The 19348-nt window shown below is 42.9% G+C and overlaps 1 protein-coding gene across 3 annotated transcripts in view; it reads left to right on the top strand.

The window, feature by feature from the left end:
• The window catches only part of NRXN3 (neurexin 3), a 1387810-nt gene that overhangs the window by 300745 nt on the left and 1067717 nt on the right, over positions 1–19348 (top strand). The gene's annotated exons all lie outside the window — the stretch shown is intronic.

Raw genomic sequence — 19348 nt, 5'->3', positions numbered from 1 at the left:
CCCCCAATGGGGGCCTGGCAGCACTTGCCAAAAATTCAATATGTTCCTGCTGGGGCTTTCATTAACTGAAGCAAGGTAATGATAAGAATATCATTCTGAGCAGAAGTGATGTAGCATAGAAGAATCATTCCTTTTCTCTTACTGGTACCAGCTGCAGATTGGTCCAGCTGTGCATGCTGGGACTACCACAGTCCCCACTATTTGTGGATCAAATGAGAGGGCCCCCAGTACTGGTAACCTGCAGAGTGTGGGGGGAGGCATTGTAATTGTGCATTTGAAGAAGATCTGACGCCTGAATTTGTGTGAGCCCTTTAAAAAGGAAGATAATTCAGGATGTAGAGGGATGTTTCTTCTTGCTTTCTTATGTTCTTATGTTTGTTTTGCCTATTTTAACAGCCAGCATCATGACCAAACTGTACAAATGTTAATTATTTCAGCTGTATCTTTATATGGTACAAACTAAACATTACTGTTTTTAAAGAGTTAGGTATGGGAGACTCTAAACCAGCTTGTGGGGGACGGCTTCTAAATGAAAAAGGAGAGCCCAGACAGGCTTGGAATGGCACAGTGGGGGGCTCCTGCCTCCTCTCCAAGCCATTTTCCCATGAAAAACCACACCGGGGGTTATTTCCCCTAATTTTTCTTCTCCATCTGCACAGATACTCCACCCAACTCTTTAAAAACAGTAACATTTACTTCAGTCCCATGGTGTATTTTCCAGCTAAAAATGTGTTCATGAAATTCAGTAGCAACCATAAAGGAGATATGCTTACAATGACAGGAGAGAGCAAAGGAGAAAAGACAACTATGATACAGGTGCAGAGAGGGGAAAGTGTGTTCTGGAGATGATGAGGAAGCAGAGGGAGAAGTGACAGGGCTTGCTAATGGGTGGGCTAGAGAAGAAGGAAATGAAGGAGTCAAGCATGACCCTAACACTTCATGTCTTTAGGAATAAAAAAAAAAGTAGGATTTTGGTAATGGAGGAGCGGCGAATGATGTAAGATGGTTTGGGTCGAGATTGGAGATAAAAGCAAGGTGTAAATGAAGTAAATTGATACATAATGAAAAAAAATGTGAGAAGGTTCCAGAGGTTGGTAGACATCCAATTGAACCTGGTCCTGTAAATTCTGGCTATCCTGTTCTAAATAGCATTGTGATGTGTACCAAATGGTAAGGAGGGCTGGAACTGGAAGATGGAGAACAGTGTTTATCTGTTTCATGCTGGCCCTAGTAAATGCCAAAGCTGTCTGTCTATCTGTTAGCCAATACTAGAAGAACCATGGTTATTGCTGAGCCTTAAAAAAAGAGGAGCAAAATTGAAATGGCAGTACCCTTGAAGCAGTATTTTGGGTGATTTGAAACTGCTCACAAATTATACATGTTAGGAAAAATAGCGATTTGTGCTGGTCCTCATTCCAATTCCCCCTCCATCTATGCTTGTGTTTCATTGTAAACACATCAATATGGAGCAGTCAGCAAACAAACACTCCTTTATCTGAGATATGTGTGGATCGCAATGGATGCTAAACAGCTCAGGAAAAGAGAACTGAAAGCAAAGAAAATAACTGATAAAGCCCACACATTTAGTTTTGTGGATTAATTTTGTTAGGCAGTAACTTGCCATTGCCAAAGATGCATCACAAGGAATGGAAGGGAGCTACACAACTGAGATGTGAAGTGCAAAAAAGGTATCAGTGATAACAAAAGAGGTAGAGGAAAGTGTGTTATTTGATTTTTCAGTCCATATTCTCAGGGAACAGGATTCACGGGACTCTGAACAGAGGAAGCTGCAAGAAAAGATAAGGGTGGGCATAAAATGGACAAAATAGATTGTGGGTTGGTCAGTGGGTGGAAGACTGTGTTGTGTCCCATATTGCAATGTTGTTAAACAAATACTATGGAAGAGCCAGTGTGGTATGATGTGGTATAATGAGAAAAGTGTTGGACAAAGATCGCTTTGTGACTTTCAGCCAGTGACCACTGTAACATACCTTACAGGTTTGTTGTGAGGATAAACTAGAGAAAGGGACAGCCATGTGCACTGCAGTGAGTTCATTGGAGTAATGGCGGAATAAAAATATAATACATAATACAGACAAGGTGAGCAGACAGCTGAGCAGGCAGACAATTTTTACTCCCCTTTACCCCCACCCAGTGTTGCCTGTGACTTTGGCAGTGGCCTCAAGTCAGGGATGGCAGACTTTTCTCTTTATACAGAATTCTAGTCCTCATCAATTCAGGTTCAACTAAGAACATTTCTAAAATCAATTCTGTACTTGGCTCATGGACAATTTGCTGCAACTTTAAGTTCAGTTTGTTTGCATTTTTCTCCATTTAATTGCACATGCATGTGTGTATTGGTAAAACATGGCCAAAAAAAAGGAAATTTGATCAAATGGCCCATAAAGAATATTTTTGTGTGATGTTTCTCCAGTGCACACATGCATTCCTATGCATTGGTAAAGCATCTTGCAAATTAGTGGTTTTTTTGAGGGGGGCAGTGTTTTATCCAACCATACTTACACATCAACAGTGCAAGGGAGGAGAAGAATCAGAACGGAAAGAACGGAAAGCTGTGGCAGGCTGGGCAAGTGCAGTACTCTCTACACAGCTGAAGAAAATTCCTAATGAGTTGGTTCTGTTTCAGAAACTAGGTTAGATGATTCAGAACTACTAACTCAAGAAAGAAATTTGGATGGAAATATCAGAAGCATTCCCATCTGTAGGGTAAACTAGTGTTATACTATCCTAAATTGAGGCCTTTATTTTGCATTGTGTTTCCAGATCCTTCTGGTTGTACCCAAAGTTTTTCTCTAAACATCCAAACTGAAGACCCATATTGTCAATCTACATCTCAGCGTTCCTCTGGGATGGCTTTGAATGGAGGCTAAATAATCTTGGTCTATGATTGTATGTGATTTTCTAAGATCAGCAATGACAGGACATTAAAAAACCCCTTGTAAATGGAAGCCAAGTGGATCTCATTGAGAGGCAAATAATCTGGAATCATCAATATCACTTTTATGCCATTACCAAAATTGCTTATATTGAATTTCAAGTGCTCCATATGTATCATCTCTGTAATGCTTACAATAGTCCTATTGGCCAAGCCATATTATTAATCCCATCACAGCAAATTAAGGTGGATGGAGGTGGGGTGGGGCTGAAGTGGAAAGAGAGTCGTTTGCAGCCACATAGTGAATTCATGGTAGAAATTGAACCAGGCCTTCTCAGTTTACAGCTCTTCATCTTATACCAATTCTCACTTGTGCACCTTCCCAGTAAGGTTGCCCGCTCTAAGCTGGGGGATTCCTGTAGATTTGGGATGGAGCCTGGGTAGGGGGGTTGGGGAGGGGAAGAACCTCAGTGGAGTATAAAGTCATCGAAATCCACCTCCGAAGCAGCCATTTTCTCCAAAAGAACTGATCTCTGTAGTCAAGAGATCAGTTGTAATTCTAGGAGATCTCCAGGCCCTCCTGGAGGCTGATAACCCTACTTCCTAGGCTGGAATCCTCCTTTATATGATTCCAAGCTCAAGAAAGACCTATTCACATACAAAATAATAAATAATACTACATGTAATATTTTGATATAGATACCCATTCACATCTTATGTAAGATGCGGATATGCGTTTCCATGTAGTCAGTTTTTGTGTTTATGTGTGTGTAAGTGGTATCATTACTGTGCCAATTTCTGCTTGTATAACAGAGGAGGTCAGTTTTTCACTTAGCATAATAGGATACCCTAGGTGGGAATCTGCAACAAATTCCAGAGGTTCAAAGGAGTTTTCCACTTTTGTCACCTTTCCATTATTCTAATAGAGTGAGCAGTTGGAAGGCTGCAGTTGGGCTAGGGTTGCCAGGTGCCTCTTTGCCACCAATGGGAGGTTTTTGGGGTGGAGCCTGAGGAGGGTGGAGTTTGGGGAGGGACTTCAATGCCATAGAATCCACCTTCCAAAGCAGCCATTTTCTCCAGTTGAACTGATCTCGATTGGCTGGAGATCAGTTGTAATAGCAGGAGATCTCCAGCTAGTACCTGGAGGTTGGCAACCCTAAGTTGGGCTCAGAGAGAGCTTTTTTATATATGTGGTGTCCTTTCATGTATTTGTCACTGTTTTAATATTTTAATATTTTGTCATTGTTATTTTGTTTACTCTTCATTTATTTTTTTGGAGAGACACAGTTCCTGGGTTAGAGATTGTGGGATCAGCTATTTTTTGGAGCTTCTGTTGCTGGAAAGGGCAGACCGGTCACGTGGTGGCATGGATAGGCTTTGCCAGTTGGGATGGGATTACCTGGTGCAGAAGCACACACAATGTCCATACTACAGTCTTTGGGCTGGAGCATTTCCTCGCTGGTGCAGGGTTTTTTGTTTGGCCTATTTTTTTTTAATTATTAAGGTTTACTCCAATCATATCATGGGAGCTGATGAAACTGGCTTTGGTTCGTGAAGGCTAATGAAACAATAGATTTGTTCAAGAGTTGTGTTGCAGTGAAATCATTCTTTCTCAGTTTTCTTCAGATCCATGAGATCTAGAAACTTCTTTTTAAGATTAAAGAATTTCATCAAAAGTAGAATCCCACACATTATGCACAGAAGTTTTTTTAAAAAAAATTCTAACAGCCCATTCCTGAGCTGGCAGTGTACGATGATGGCGGGGAAGAGGCGCAGCGGAGCCTCTTCCTAAGCCAATTCCCGTAAGCCGTAAAACGGAAAAAAAAGGCCATCAGAAACAGCGAGGCTACGCCTGTTCAAAAGCAGGCGCAGCACCGCCGTTCCCGGCGCCGGCGTAACCAGCCAAACTAGAATAGGGAGCCACTGGGCCCGCCCCCAGAACGCCCCCTGCGCCGGCGCAGCCTCTCTACGCTGTGGCCTTCACCTGAGAAGGGGCGAGGCGCAGTCCCACGGTGCTCAGCTGCTGGTGGGACTGGTCTTGCTGCCAGCGTAAGTGCGTGTAATCCTGGTTTTACACGCACTTACGCTGGCGGTGGGGTCACGCTGCCTTTTAAGAGGTTTTGCCCAGAAACCTCAGGAATGGGCTGTAAGTTGCTTATCAGGTCATAGCATGGAATTTGTTTTACACAGAAGCAATAGCCCTTAGTGCTCCTTTGTATTGGCTTAAATTCTATTAACATTCTTGCAGTTGCTCCCATGTCTCATCTGGAGAAGAATGGAATGCTTAGGCCACATACAGCCCATGACTATTTGTTGTTCCTTTTTGACACTGAGCAGTATCAACCAAGCAGGGTTTTAATAATGTTCTCTCCATCCCGTGAAGTGTCTATTGAATCAATAGAGATAGAATGTTTTCAGAGATAAATCATATCAAGATACGAAAATAATTTCATTTGTGTCTTGGAGTGCTTCACTTTGGTTAGCCAGCAAGATACCTGTGTTCTATCATATTAAATCAATGGTGGTATATTTAGGACTTTGAGAAAGGAGATGAGTTCTGGAAAAAACCCTTCTCTAGGTATGCAGTATAAAATAAATAATGCTATTCTATATATGCAAAGAGTTTATTTGGACTTGAAGGCCTCAAATAAGAATACTGTCATTTTATGAAGACAAAGTGATAAAAGGACAAAAGTAACTGTGATAAAATTGTCAAATTTTGTGCCACTACAAAAGCACAGATAAAGTCCTTCTTTCATTTGATTAAAGATTTAGAGTTTGATTCATCCAGGGTGATCAGTCTACAGCAGGGTGCTCCAATGTGGTGCTCGTGGGTCCCATGGCAACCATGGATAGAGGGTTGCCAACCTCCAGGTACTAGCTGGAGATCTCCTGCTATTACAACTGATCTCCAGCCTATAGAGATCAGTTCACCTGGAGAAAATGGCTGGTTTGGCAATTGGACTCTATGGCATTGAAGTCCCACTCCTCCACAAATCCCACCCTCCTCAGGCTCTGCCCCCAAAATCACCAGGTATTTCCCAACCCGGAGCTGGCAACCCTACGTGGATACCTTTCTGGGTACCATCACTTGTTTTTAGAATGTGGGCAGGGCCAGATTGGGCTTTTGCTCAGCAAGGCTTCTGATTGTTCATGGGAGATCTGATTGGCTGTGAAGATTTTTAAAAAGTTGTTTTGGCAGCAGCTGCCTTCCTCTAATTTTTATCTTCCTCCAATTTCCTCCAGTAGAAGAGCTAAAAAATGGAGAAAGATTGATTATGTAGGAGAAACTTCCTCCAGTGTAATGTAGGATACTTGAGGATAGCACTGCTTTCTCCTGCTTAAGAGAGACATCAGCAGCCTCTGTGCCAACCTACGTATCTCATGTTAAAGAAAGCATGCTAAGACTATCATGCCTAAGATGTCTGAAAGCAGCAGAGGTGACAGAATAATTACCTACCTGGAAATACAACTCAGTGATAGTATAAGATCTGGGGAAGTGGGGGTGGCATTTACCAAGAAGTAGGACAAATGAAATACAAAATCGAACTCTATTGTTGATGCTGAAAGTTATGTATAGACAACATCCATCACAGTGTGGTGTTGTGTAGTGCTTAGAATGTTAGACTGGGAACTGGGACACTCGAGTTTAAATACCTTGGAAGCTTACTGGGTGACCTTGGGCCAGTCATACACTCTCAGCCTAGCCTCCCTCAGAGAGTTTCTGTGAGGATAAAATGGAGGCCAGAAGAATTTTGTAAGCTGCTTTTGGGGAGAAAGGCTGGGTATAAATGTAGTAATTCCACCATTTGGAGTGACATCTAATTAAAACAGCAAGATGGGTTGCAGCTTGAACAGGAACTGAAGAAAAGAGGCAGGAGGCTGCCGGTTGCCAGGTCCACCGGCAGGAGCTTTGCTCCTCCGGCAGGAGCTTTGCGGGGGCATGACTGGGGGTGCATGATGCACATGCATGCCACACACGATGTGCTGGTATCACTTCCGGGTTTACCCAGAAGCGATGAGGACGAGTTTCGGCAGAGATTGCTAGAGCGTTTACCCAGAAGTGACGTTGGCACAGTGCATGGGTCACGCATGTGCCTCCTCCTCTAGATGGCTCTCATGAGTAGCCTGGTGGATTGGTGAGCTTTTGCCCACCCCCACTGGGCAATTGGCAAGCCTATGCCAGGACCATTTTCTTCTTTAGAGATTTGCAACCTTCGAAAAATTGGAGAGGCCTACTCTATATGCTGATAAATCCCACCTTTTATTCCCTTTTTACAAAGAGGTATCAGATGTCACTGGTCAAATGTGTATTTCCCCTTTTGTCCCTCAAATTGAGAGCAAGGTTGTAACTTGGGGGTTATTAGTGCAGAGCTGTATTTCACTTGTGATGAATGTTCATGGGAGGCATTTTTGTTTGTTTGTTTTTGTCTTGTCTAAATCAATACCGGTAGTTGGACTCCACCTCCAGAGTGATAAATTGAATGATGATGATTTCATTTATTATAGAATTTCCCTTTTCTCAGAGATAGGAAAGTATCTCTTCTCCTTCTCTTGAGGTCAAACTAAATGAGGCAATGGGAGATGTGTGAACGAATCCTCGTATTTTTAAAATGCTAATCGAGTCCATGCTGTCAAATTAAAAGAGGACAGCCCATCCACCCCACATTTTGAGTGCTAGCAGCAGCATGGTAGAAGGATAACAAGTTCGATTTGCAAAACTGCGTGGAGAGTTAATCCCCCTCCTCCAACCCTACTAGGGTTGCCAGCTCTGGTTTGGGAAATACCTGGAGATTTTGGGGGTGGAGCATGAGGAGGGGTTTGGAAAGGGGTGGGATTTCAATGTCTTAGAGTCCAATTGACAAAGTGGCTATTTTTTTCAGGAAAACTGATCTCTGTTGCCTGGAGATCAGTTGTAATAGCAGGAGATCTCCAGCTACCACCTGGAGGTTGGCAACCCTAAACCCTACAGCTCCAACTCCATACTGATTGGGCCACCATGCAGCTTCAGTTATCATTTTAAACATACTCATGTGATCTGACTAGATGTCTTAGCATCTCATTTTAGGCTCCTTATCTGGTTTCAGTGATCTTTCATATCTAGAATTAAAAATGATTGCAAAAAAAATAAAAAAGAGGCACCCAGCCCTTGCATTTGGGGATGGCCATCTTGTTTATTAGTGTTGATCCAGAGAGCAGCATCCTGACACAGAAATTTAGCAACTGAAGCTTATCAAACCACTTCTCCATGTCAAACAAAAAAAGCACCTCCAGCTAATTTCTGGGTATTGTGTTAGCTACACAACCAGGAAAGAAAGCAAGTCTACCTGCACAAACCCTACCGAAAGAATTGGCTGTACAAGAGAACTTCAATCCCAGTTCTTTCTATGGGGCTTATACAGAAGGACTGCTTCTGGATGGCAGGAGAACTACACCATTTGGTTTTGTGGGCCTTATCCTGCTATTGGAGGGTTCTGTTTAGCATTCACTTGCATCAATTCTCTGGTGATGGGATCTTGGTTTGACCTTGAACTGTTTGGTGTGAAAGATATGAGGTCTTCTGTTGTTCAGCTTAATGGGAAAAAGCACAAGATGGGGTGGAAATGTCAATGTCAGTGTCCTAATTAGCTATGATTTTAATATCTTTTTTTAAAAAAATGCAGAACTATTTGAACCATGAACAATCTGCCGTAGCATATTTATCCATTTGTTTTAGCTCTGTTTCCTTGTGGGGCTAAACTCATACCATATGGAAATCTTTGAGAAACCAACCACAAGGTTAAGGCTTTAGCATGAATTGAGTGACAACAGCTGAATGGCTCTTCTTTCCCCCAAATGTAAGACTTTGGTAACTGGTATTTTCAGCTCTGATCCTTGTTATCAGTGTAGCAATTACTTTGAAAACAATTTGCTGCAGTAAAGCACAATGACTGGTACTAGATGTACCAAAGACTCTTGTTTTGTGATTTGACTGTCCTAGACCCATCTTAGATTTCTTTATGTCCTGAGCTTATGTCATGATGAAGATTGGAGTGGGATAGGATTGGTTGTAGTTGACAACATGGGCACAGTCGGGGGGAAATGTGGTGCTGCCTTTCTTTTCTCCTCTACTTTCTTAGCCAATCTTGACCCTTCAGATACAGTCCAAAGCTATTCATTCAGTGGGAGCATTGTCATTAATTTCAGTAGGATGTAAACTGCATCCTTCAGTCATATAGACCACTAGAAGATGCAGGCGTAAAGGATGCCATTTACCTGTCAAACATCTGTGTATTAGATCTCCTCTCTTAGTCCCACCCTCCATTTGATGATAGACTCTCATGACAAGCTAATGTCCTCTGCAGGCATTGTGTTAATTGTTTTTGCAATTTGCCTTTTTTTCCCCTTCTGACGGCATGCAGTGGTAAAGGTCAGCTTTCAGGAACAGGCCTGTGCATGGCAGATAAGGTGTTCGGCAGATTGGATTTGATTCATTAAGCTTCATCCCCGTAGACATATTTTGCTGTCTGCTGAAGAAAAAGAAAGAGGTGAGCAGGGGGAGTGCTGGCCCAACATAGGGAGAGAAGGCATGCGTGAACAAACAAAGAAGTGCCATACACCATGTGCTATGCACAGACCATAAGTGTTCCTTACACTTCCTTGCTCATGCATTCCCCCCTACCCTTATGTTAGCTATGGTAAGAAGAACCGTAGCATGAAAAAATGTTTCTGTTTCACCAGCTATTATATAGCATGGGTTGCAGTGTATGCATTATCAACTCCACTGCTATGATACCTCACCAGTGCTGCCCTGACACTTTGAATAATATGCTATCTGTCCATCTGATGCTCATCAGACTGAATTAAAAGCTCTGTAGACTGACAGATTTGTGCTAGTTCATATGTGCCCCTAAGACATTCTTGCTCAGATAGGCATCTGTACTGTATGTTCACAACTGACTGATCGATTGGTTTTGAGAATTGGTATGCCACGTTCACTGCCAACAATGGGGACTTGAAGTGGCTCACTGTAAAAACAACATAAAATTAAATTAAACTGTCTATTAAAACACCCCTCATTCCAGTCATCTATAATAATAAATGGATGCTTCCGTCCATCTGTCCATTTGTCCGTGGAATAGATAACTCATCAGGAAATAAAGCTAGGAGCGCCTCAGAATTGATACTGTCTTCAGGATGATCGTGGGTTTTGTTGTGCCAAACATGAAGGGATTTGGACAAGATTCAGAACGCCGTGGCCTGAATGTGCCGAATTCGATGAGTTCGGCGATCGCTGGATAAATTTGGCAGGTTCGGCATTTTCAAACCTGCCTTTTCCCGCCTTTAAAAACCCCCACCCCCGCCGGGTCACTGAGTAGGCTTCATGGTGAACTGGCACTGTTTAAACACTTTATTATTACGCTACGAAAATATGTTGGTCCTAATAAAAGTATTATTTTGTGAATTCTGCATCTTCTGTTATAATAATGAACAAACACATGATTTATTGAAATCCATGCCTGAATTTTACACAGCCCATTTGACATGGTCCTCTATTGCCTGGTTAGAAATGGGTCATTGTACATGGGAGTAGAGATTTTTCCTCTGCCTCACTTCCTGTGACATTGAGCAAATGATGCCATTTCTTAGTATCTGTGATGTCACAGTAGACTCAGAGAGTATATGCTGTATTGGTTCAGTCAGACAAGAGGAAGAGTAAGGGGACCCAAGGCATAGATTCCCAGTTGCTCAAAGATGTCAAAGACGTTGCTTAAGCAGGAGGAAGAACAGAGCAAATAGAATTAGCTAGTTTGATGGCGAGTCGCGTAATGCTCAGTTTAGCTGTTGACGGAGTTTACTGCTAGCTGTTAAAAGGTAATGTTATAATCATTATTCATCCCCTTTTGCTGTCATAGCACCAGCAGGTTCAGTTTCTTTGGATGTGGCTTCTGCTGAAGCTTGTCTAGATAGGTTGACTGTGAAACACTATCAGAGGATGTCTGAAATTTCTGCCCTTCCTGGACACTGGCTGCTTTCTTTTTCATCAGATGATCTGGTGTTTCCTTCTGCCTCTGTAGGGCACCAGAGGCAAGAAAGTGTGAGTCAAAGGCTGAAAGACATTGCATGACAACGAGCAAATGCAGGATAAACTTGGGTCTTGCTCTTCCAGCCTGGACAGGATAAGCTTTTATGTTCTGTTGTGCAGAGATTTTGCTAATCTGGACTTCTAGCACTTACCCTTGAGAGACAATTTTCCAGTTCTCACAAGGAAAAAAAAAACAATTTAAAGTGTTCTGCCTTGGCTTAGTCGAACTGGACTGCAGAATAAGAGTGCCACCCTGAGCAGACTTACTCTTCTTAGGCAATTGAAGTCAATAGACAATGTAACTCTGCTTAGTATGGCACTGTAAACCACAGAAGTCTTATTGCAGGAATGTCATGTGATACTGTCTAAGGCAAAAATGCTTCAATACAAGGCAGTTTTATTCATGCTATACACTTAGTTCTTCTCTACACGAAGAAGAGAAACAAAGGACTTGCAATTGCCAAATGCTAATTTGTGATGTATCAATGCATTCCAAATGGTTGTAATCATCTTCTTTGAATCTATTCAGACATCATGTTGACTTGCTCATCTTCACCTGACATAACTTTAGCTGGATTGGGTCACATCAGTAGAGCCATTGCCTCCAGGTAGTAGCTGGAGATCTCCTGTTATTACAACTGATCTCAAGCCAATAGAGATCAGTTCACCTGGAGAAAATGGGTGCTTTGGCAATTGGACTATGGCATTGAAGTCCCTCCCCTCCCCAAAACACTCAGGCTCCTCCCCAAAAACCTCCCACCGGTAGCAAAGAGGGACCTGGTAACCCTATTTTGGAGAAACAAAGAGAAGTTGGCAGCAACAGAGAAGGGGCCTGGAAAGTGGAAGGACACATGAAAATATACAGAGTAATAAAAAAAAATTAAAAGAAAATGTATAAGTAAAGAATTACAAGTCGATCTCTTGTCACATTTTTTAAAGCGAGTCTGACTTTGGAAAGGTTGAGTGACATGGCTGCAGTTTAGCCCATCCCAGACACCCAGGATGGAAATAACAATGAGTTCAAAACATAATTTGGCCAATAAAAAACTGGTTAAAGTTTTCAGACAGATACAGATCTGCCCCTGGGAGCCCCATGAGCCATGTCTCTCTGTGTTAAGTGCCATCAAGTCGCTTCCAATTCATTGCAATCCAATGAATCCATGTCCTCCAAAACATCCTATCATTAACAGCCTTGGTCTTGCAAACTGAGGGCCTTGGCTTCTTTTATAGAGTCAATCTATCTCATGTTGGGTCTTCGTCTTTTACTGCTGCTTTCACCTTTTCCTAGCATTATTGTCTTTCTCCTAAATAAAGTGGGGGCATATTGTGAATCCCAATGTGGAAACTACCCCCCCCCCCCGTGTATATCTGTATTCTGCAAAATTCTTAAAAGCACAGGGGCTCCTGCTAAGGCCAAGAATTTGCAGTCAAGGTGAATTATTGCCCAATCCTCCTTAGAAAAGCTTGCCGTACATTTTTACTCCTGTGGCTTTTGCTCAGTTGATTGAAATTTGCTCTGTGAACCTGGAAATCCTCAATTCCTTCTCTGTATTGGCCTTTGGAGTGATTCATTTAGAACTGTATTAATGTAAACTTCTCTATATCTCTTCCAGAACAATGCAATTCCATTTTTTCTGATTAAGGATTTGGATTTAGATTATGGTAACATTAGCAAGTGAAGCATAAAATGAAAATGTTTTTTCATGTGCCGAACAACCCGTTTTCAAAGCTGTATTTACGTACATCTACATGGTGTCAACTGAGCAATAAATTAGTACTTGCAAATCACACACAAATCACCAGTTTGCATACATTGTATTCAAAAGTAGTTTCTGTATACTTCATTTTACTTTCAGCGGTAGATTTCTATGCTGTTACACTGCTCCATCTAGAGGCAAACTATTAAGCTCCCATTGAAATGTATGGAAGTTGCGCAAACTTAGAGTGGTTAAATGAAGCTGAATCATGTCTTCAGTGGTTCTCTGATGCTCATACCTAATACTAGATTATTGTCTACTCATTTATCTCTTTTTCATCCAAGTCTTCCAGTGAGCATAGGGCAGCATTAACAGTTCTTCATATATCCACAACAACCCTATGAGGTAGGCTAGAATGGGAGAGAATGGCTGACCAAATGTCACCTATTGAGCTTCATGAAAGAGTGGGGATTTGAACTCAGCACTCCCCAGAACTTGATCAGCACTCTGCCACGTTGACTCACAGCATTTAAATTAAACTGCAAACATTAATGATTATAAAAGTCAAGCTGTGATTTGGCATGATTAGTTTTAATTCCTCATACTCATGCTAAAATGAATGTGCATGGAAATTCCAAACTCTGTTTGCTTATAATAAAAGTAGAGTACAAAAGGGTGGTGGCAGCACTCATTTTCAGCATTCCTGAATTTCATAAGTCTTCTTCAGATGCCATTCAAGTGGAGCAGGAGCCACGTATTTTGGGAACATGATATGCCTGATTGCCATATTGTGTGACCTGGGCAGTACATGTAGGTTTAGCTTCCATACATAACAGGGTGAATGGAAATGTGAATGGAAGCTGTGGTAGTGAAAGTGCCAACAAGCTACAGCTGACTTATGGTTTTTCAGGGCAAGAGATGAACAAAGATTTGCCATTGCCTGCCTCTGCGTAGCAAACCTGGGCATTCTTGGTAGTCTCCCATCCAAGTACCAGTCAGGACTGATCTTGCTTAGCTGCTGAGATCTGATGAGATTTAGCTAGCCTGGGCTGTCCAGTTCAGGGCAATGGAGTACCTGTAAGCATTTAAAGAGAATATAGCAATCCAAGCCTTGCCCAATACAAACCTTCGCACAATGCAGGATCATGTGAATTGTACTCCCAAAATGAATGGCTGGTGGGCTCCCATTTATGTGTACAGAGTGTACTGTCTGCAAAGGTCTATAGTGTGTATTTATATAATGTCATAAACTCTTTAATGTGATAAATTGAAATTCTTCTGCCCTTTCTTCTCTGATTTGATTTGGTAAAAGATATATAGCATCCTAATAAATTATACTTGCTTTCATCAGTAGCAATAAGCTGCACATCTCTTTCCTTGGCAAAATTCTTGGTGTGTTCACATCTGCTCATTATTTGGGATATACTGTAGTCTGGTTTATGTTAGATAATCTACTGAATGAAAGGAATATCCTACCTTAGACTGGAGAGAATGAGTCCTTGCTCACTTCCCACCCTGTGATCTCAGGAAAATGGCAGATGCTTTCTAGGATAAGAACTTACCATATAGAAATATGACTGCACTGGTCTCCTGGTGTCTGACCTTTGTCTGAAAGAGCTATTGATTGTGTCTTCCTTTATGTTGGGCAGTGAAAAAAGCAGTGCATAAAAATAAATCATCCACTATTTAGGGCTCTTGCTCTTGAGATACACAGTTTATACCTGGATAGATTTGAAAGAAGCTGTTGGTCCTCTAGGAGATTTCACAAACATTGCGCCTGTTAATTTTGTTCTGTGGAACTTGCAGCTCATATCTGATTTCCAGGACTTAGAGAGGATATGTAGGATTGTTAGGTGTCCAGTTTTCAACTGGAGAGTCCACTATTTTTCCTTTCTGTCCATTAAATAAATTGAGAAAATACTGGACATATAAATGTCCATTATTTTCTAATTAAGTAAGCTTACAACCATCACAGCTAGCAAAGTTTTAAAAGAACCAAATCCACCACTCAGTGGCCAGGCAGGATGCTCTCAGAAAAATCCTACTGGTTTAGGAAAGCGGGAAATGAAGCAACTGTCTCAGTAGGGCTGTTGAATATTTTTTTTGGGGTAAAATTCGGATCCGGCAAAATTTGGCCTGTTTTTAATTTGGGAAATGCCAAAGTCCGAACTCCCCTGATTCGGATCCATGGAATTCGGTATGAAATTCAGCGTTCGCGAATAAATTTGGCCATTTAAAGCCATTAAAAACACATTCACGCCTTTCCGCGGTTCCGGGGGGAACATGTTTGGAGGTAGAGGTCCCACAATTTCCATGTAGCTTGGAGGGACCCTTCTTGCAAGAACCCCCAAGTTTTGTGAAAATTGGGTCAGGAGGTCTGGAGTTATGGGGCCCGGAAGGAGTCCCCCCCATCTGCCCATTGGAATAAAGCCATTAAAAACACATTTGCTCCTTTCCGTGACTCCGGGGGGCCATGTTTGGAGGTAGAGGTCCCAAACTTTCAGTGTAGCTTGGAGGGACCCTTCTTGCAAGAACCCCAAGTTTTGTTAAGATTGGGTCAGGGGGTTCAGAGTTATGGGGCCCAGAAGGGGTCCCCACCATCTGCCCATTGGAATAAAGCCATTAAAAACACATTTGCTCCTTTCTGCGGCTCCGGGGGGCATTTTTGGAGGTAGAGGTCCCAAACCTTCAGTGTAGCTTGGAGGGACCCAACTTGCAAGAACCTCCAAGTTTTGTGAAGATTGGGTCAGGGGGTCCCGAGTTATGGGTTCCCCCCCATCCGATGTAACTACGCCGAAAGCGCATCCAACAATGCTCAAAGCATAAGTAAACAGCATAACTAGCATGGGTAACGTATCTTTTCATTTCAACACAGCCAAAGTGCATCTCATAACTCTACTAGTGTAAGTGCAACCTGCACAAATTCCATATCTTCAGGATTGATACTCATGCTGCTGGATTCAAATCTTCCACAGCAACAATCACACTCGCAAAGAGATCAAGCCCCCCCAGGACAGGTAACCCCCCCAAATCACACTCCACAGAGGCAATCAAGCCCCCCAACAGAACAGCCCCCCCAACCAGAAGATGCAAATTCCTAACAAAGGAGAATAACGGGCCAGACAGAGAGAGACTCACTGACATGGGATGTACTAAAACAAATGACAGGCTAGCCTATCCGAAACAACAGGAGCGGCTGCACAACCCATTGGAAACAATAGGAGCCAGCCAGAGAGAGACTCACTGACCCACAGTTAACTCCAGACGAAGTTGGCAGCCAGTGAAAACAGCAGAAAGCACAGTCCCACACAGAGGCAATCAATCCCACCCCCCAGCAGAACAGGTAAACCCACCCCCTTTGGCTTCCCCCCTCACACACACACACACACACAGAATCTCCCCCCCCTTACACACACAGGAAAAAAGTTATAGAGAAAAGCCCGAAAATGGGTCAAACTGTGGATGTCTTCTCTTCCATCAGGAGCAGGGACTGGGAGTCAGGACTCAGGAGTAATCCAATATGATTCTAGCAGACTCTCTCACACACAGACTCTCTGGCCATTTATGCACGGGAGGTTTTGCCTTGGATTTGCCTCTCTCTAGATGCACATTAAGGATTGCCTGCTCCCATTCATTCCAATGGGTGGATGGGTGGGACCCAATAACTTGGGACCCCCTGATCCAATCTTTACGAAACCTGGGGGTTCTTGGAAGAAGGGTCCCCTCAAGCTACACTGAAAGGTTGGGACCTCTACCTCCAAACATGCCCCCCTGAGAGCCGTGGAAAGACATGAATGTGCACCCCTTCCCCACGGGGATGTCTCTCTCACACAAACAGACACTTTCTCTTTCTCTCCCCGGGCCGCATAGTGGCCGGGCTCACACACTCAACCACAACTGATTGGCCAGAAGAAGACCCAGCTTGGCCACCGATTGGCCATGGGAGAATGCTGCTTCGGGGGCACCAAACTTGTACGAATTTATCCGGCGTCTGTCCGAACTTGCTGAGTTCGGCTTGTCATTTTCCCGCCTTTTTTTACTTTGGTTCTATCCGAAGTAGAAACCGCCGAATCGGGGAAAATTCAGCTGTTTTTCATGTCGGATGGAACCGAATCGACAACCCTATGCCTCAGTTGACTTTCCTTGTTGGTTCCAACTGACAGTGAGGGCATATGGTGGCAGGGTTGAATCATCTAATAAAAAGTTTTTTTAAAGAGATCTTTGGCTGTCATGGTTGGGGAAAAGGCTGAAGAGTTTGGAGGCAGAGAGTTCCTTGGGGGGGCAGTGTGTGGTCTTGCCCTGTATTTTTATCTTTTGTGCAGCCCTGGTGACTTGCGGGTGCTTTACTGCTATTAAGTTCTTTAAGGCTGCAAAAATGTGCACATTTACCCACAAGTAAGTGCCGTTGAGCCCATTCAGGGTTACTTATAAATAAACATGCCGGATTCTGTGGTAATTCTCCCAGTGGAAGAGATAAGCATATGCTGTTTTCCAATTTTAATCCAATTTTCCTGCAAAATAATAATAATAGTAATAGTAATAATATTGTTATTGCTTAACAATAACAATAGTAGGTTTTAATCCTCCAAATAAGGGAAGCAGCACATGCAGCTTTAAGAAATAAACGACCTCTGCAGTGGCCATTGTGGAGGTTGCTGGGCAATAACAACTGTATCGCCAGCCTTCAATCCTTGGTTTCTGTCAGCCAAAGGCAGGGGGAGAATGCAGGGGCCTTTCCAGGGCTGTTTTGACCTTTAAGAAAAGACTCATCAGGGTCAGCAGCAACCACCAGGCATTTTGATACCATGAGACTTGCATGACTCCCACAGGACTGGCTGCTCACAGAAGTTGTGATTCCAAGAGACCTGATAGAGATCAGTTCACCTGGAGAAAATGGTCGCTTTGGCAATTGGACTCTATAGCATTGAAATCCCTCCCCTCCCCAAACTCTGCACCCTCAAGTTCCACCCACAAAAACCTCCTGCCAGTGGTGAAGAGGGACCTGGCAACCCTATCTCTATGATTTTACCATAGAGTTTCTGGCAATTCCTAGAGAGGTGTATCATCACTTCCAGGTTTTTCCAGAATTGATGTCTCACTGACTGCTGCCCCCCTACGTTCCAGCCCCCTCCCCCCAGTCACCTGCTAGTTTCCAGGCCAGGCCTGGCAACCCAATGCGAACCTCCCAGAGTAACCTTGGGTCAGTCAGTTTCCCTCATCGTAATTAAGCTAACAAGATTGTGAGGAAGGAAGAACAAAACCATGTATACCTCCCTGAACTTCTTGGAGGAATAAAATTATACATAATTTGGAAAGCATAGTTTAAGCCAGTTTCTTCTCCCCCCTCCTTTAAAAATCATTTTACTTGTATGTTTTATACCCTTCACGTAATCATGTTACCAGTTTTGAGGGAGAGTTTGGAAATAATCCTTGCAGTGGAATAGCAACTGCAGGATGGGCTTTTAGTTGTAATTGTGAAATAATACTTCCATCCTTTGTTTTCTGTGATGGTTTCCTTGAATTAATATTTAGATTCATGTTCTACCTTTTGTTTAAACTATTGCATTCAGTAACTCATTTAGAACCTGTGTAAATGGCACAAGTGGCAAGCCCTATTAATATACCTCGTATTGCGCTCACATTTGCCTCACCCTCATCCCAGCCATTTTAAATGTGTATTGAATGCTTCACAAATCTTTGGTTGTGAGGAAATGGCTTTATAATAATGACTCCATTTGACATCTGACCTCAGACTTTCGCTGTTTGATCAGAAGTACCTGCAGGTATATACAATGTGTGTCTGACTTGATTGTTACGCATTTCTTCCCTTCGGATCAGAAACTAGTAGGCCAGGAAACTGCCGTGGCAAAGAAGAGAAGGCTAGGGGCTAGTGGGGAGGGCTGTAAAGCTCTTTACTCTGCTGGCTTAAGAGTGTGGTAGTAGTCAGCAATTCTTCTGAGGAGAGTAGCTGGATGTTGTTAATACTGATTACAATGTGCAGTGTACCTCTTCACCCTGAGTTCCTTTTTGCAACTAGGTTTACCAGGTCCTGTAGCTCCATCGACGGGAGCTTTTTAGCAGCGTGCGGCACGCGCACCATGCCTACATCACTTCCGGGTTTACTTGGAAGCGACCCAGACCCTCTATCAATCTCTGCCAAAACTCTATGGTTTCCATGGAGTTTCTGCAGAGGTTGCTAGGGCATCTGAGGACCCCCCCCCCCCGAGCCCCAGAAAGATTCCCCATAGCCTATAACGGAGAAGGAAGAGAGGGATTTAAACTTTAAAGCGCTCGATGCAAATATGTGAAGCATTTCTCTATGAGTGGGATCAGCTAAGAACTGTAGTGTGGACTGGATGGGTTCCTGTACAAAATCCATTGCATACGGGTATGTCCTTGATGATCTTGGCTAGTACTCCTGTGCTACTCCCAGACTGTCCTTTCTTCAGCTTACCTGTCATACCTTTGACTGTACCTCTTTTTCTCTCCTCTGGCCACTTTCTTTATCCCATAGTGTAGCAGGGACTTGTGTGGCTTATACTTTTTAACTAGTGAATGAAAACCAGGGTGAAAATCCATCAAGATAATTGATTTTACTTATTAGCCAATTTTAGAAAACCATAGTGGCTGAAGAGCAATTTGTCAGAAGATGTTAATTAGTCAAATTAAGTTATCTGTTAGACGAGTGCA

This window comes from Euleptes europaea, chromosome 6 (genome assembly GCF_029931775.1).
Source record: "Euleptes europaea isolate rEulEur1 chromosome 6, rEulEur1.hap1, whole genome shotgun sequence".
Taxonomy (NCBI): domain Eukaryota; kingdom Metazoa; phylum Chordata; class Lepidosauria; order Squamata; family Sphaerodactylidae; genus Euleptes; species Euleptes europaea.
This window is presented reverse-complemented; position numbering and strand designations above follow the sequence as displayed.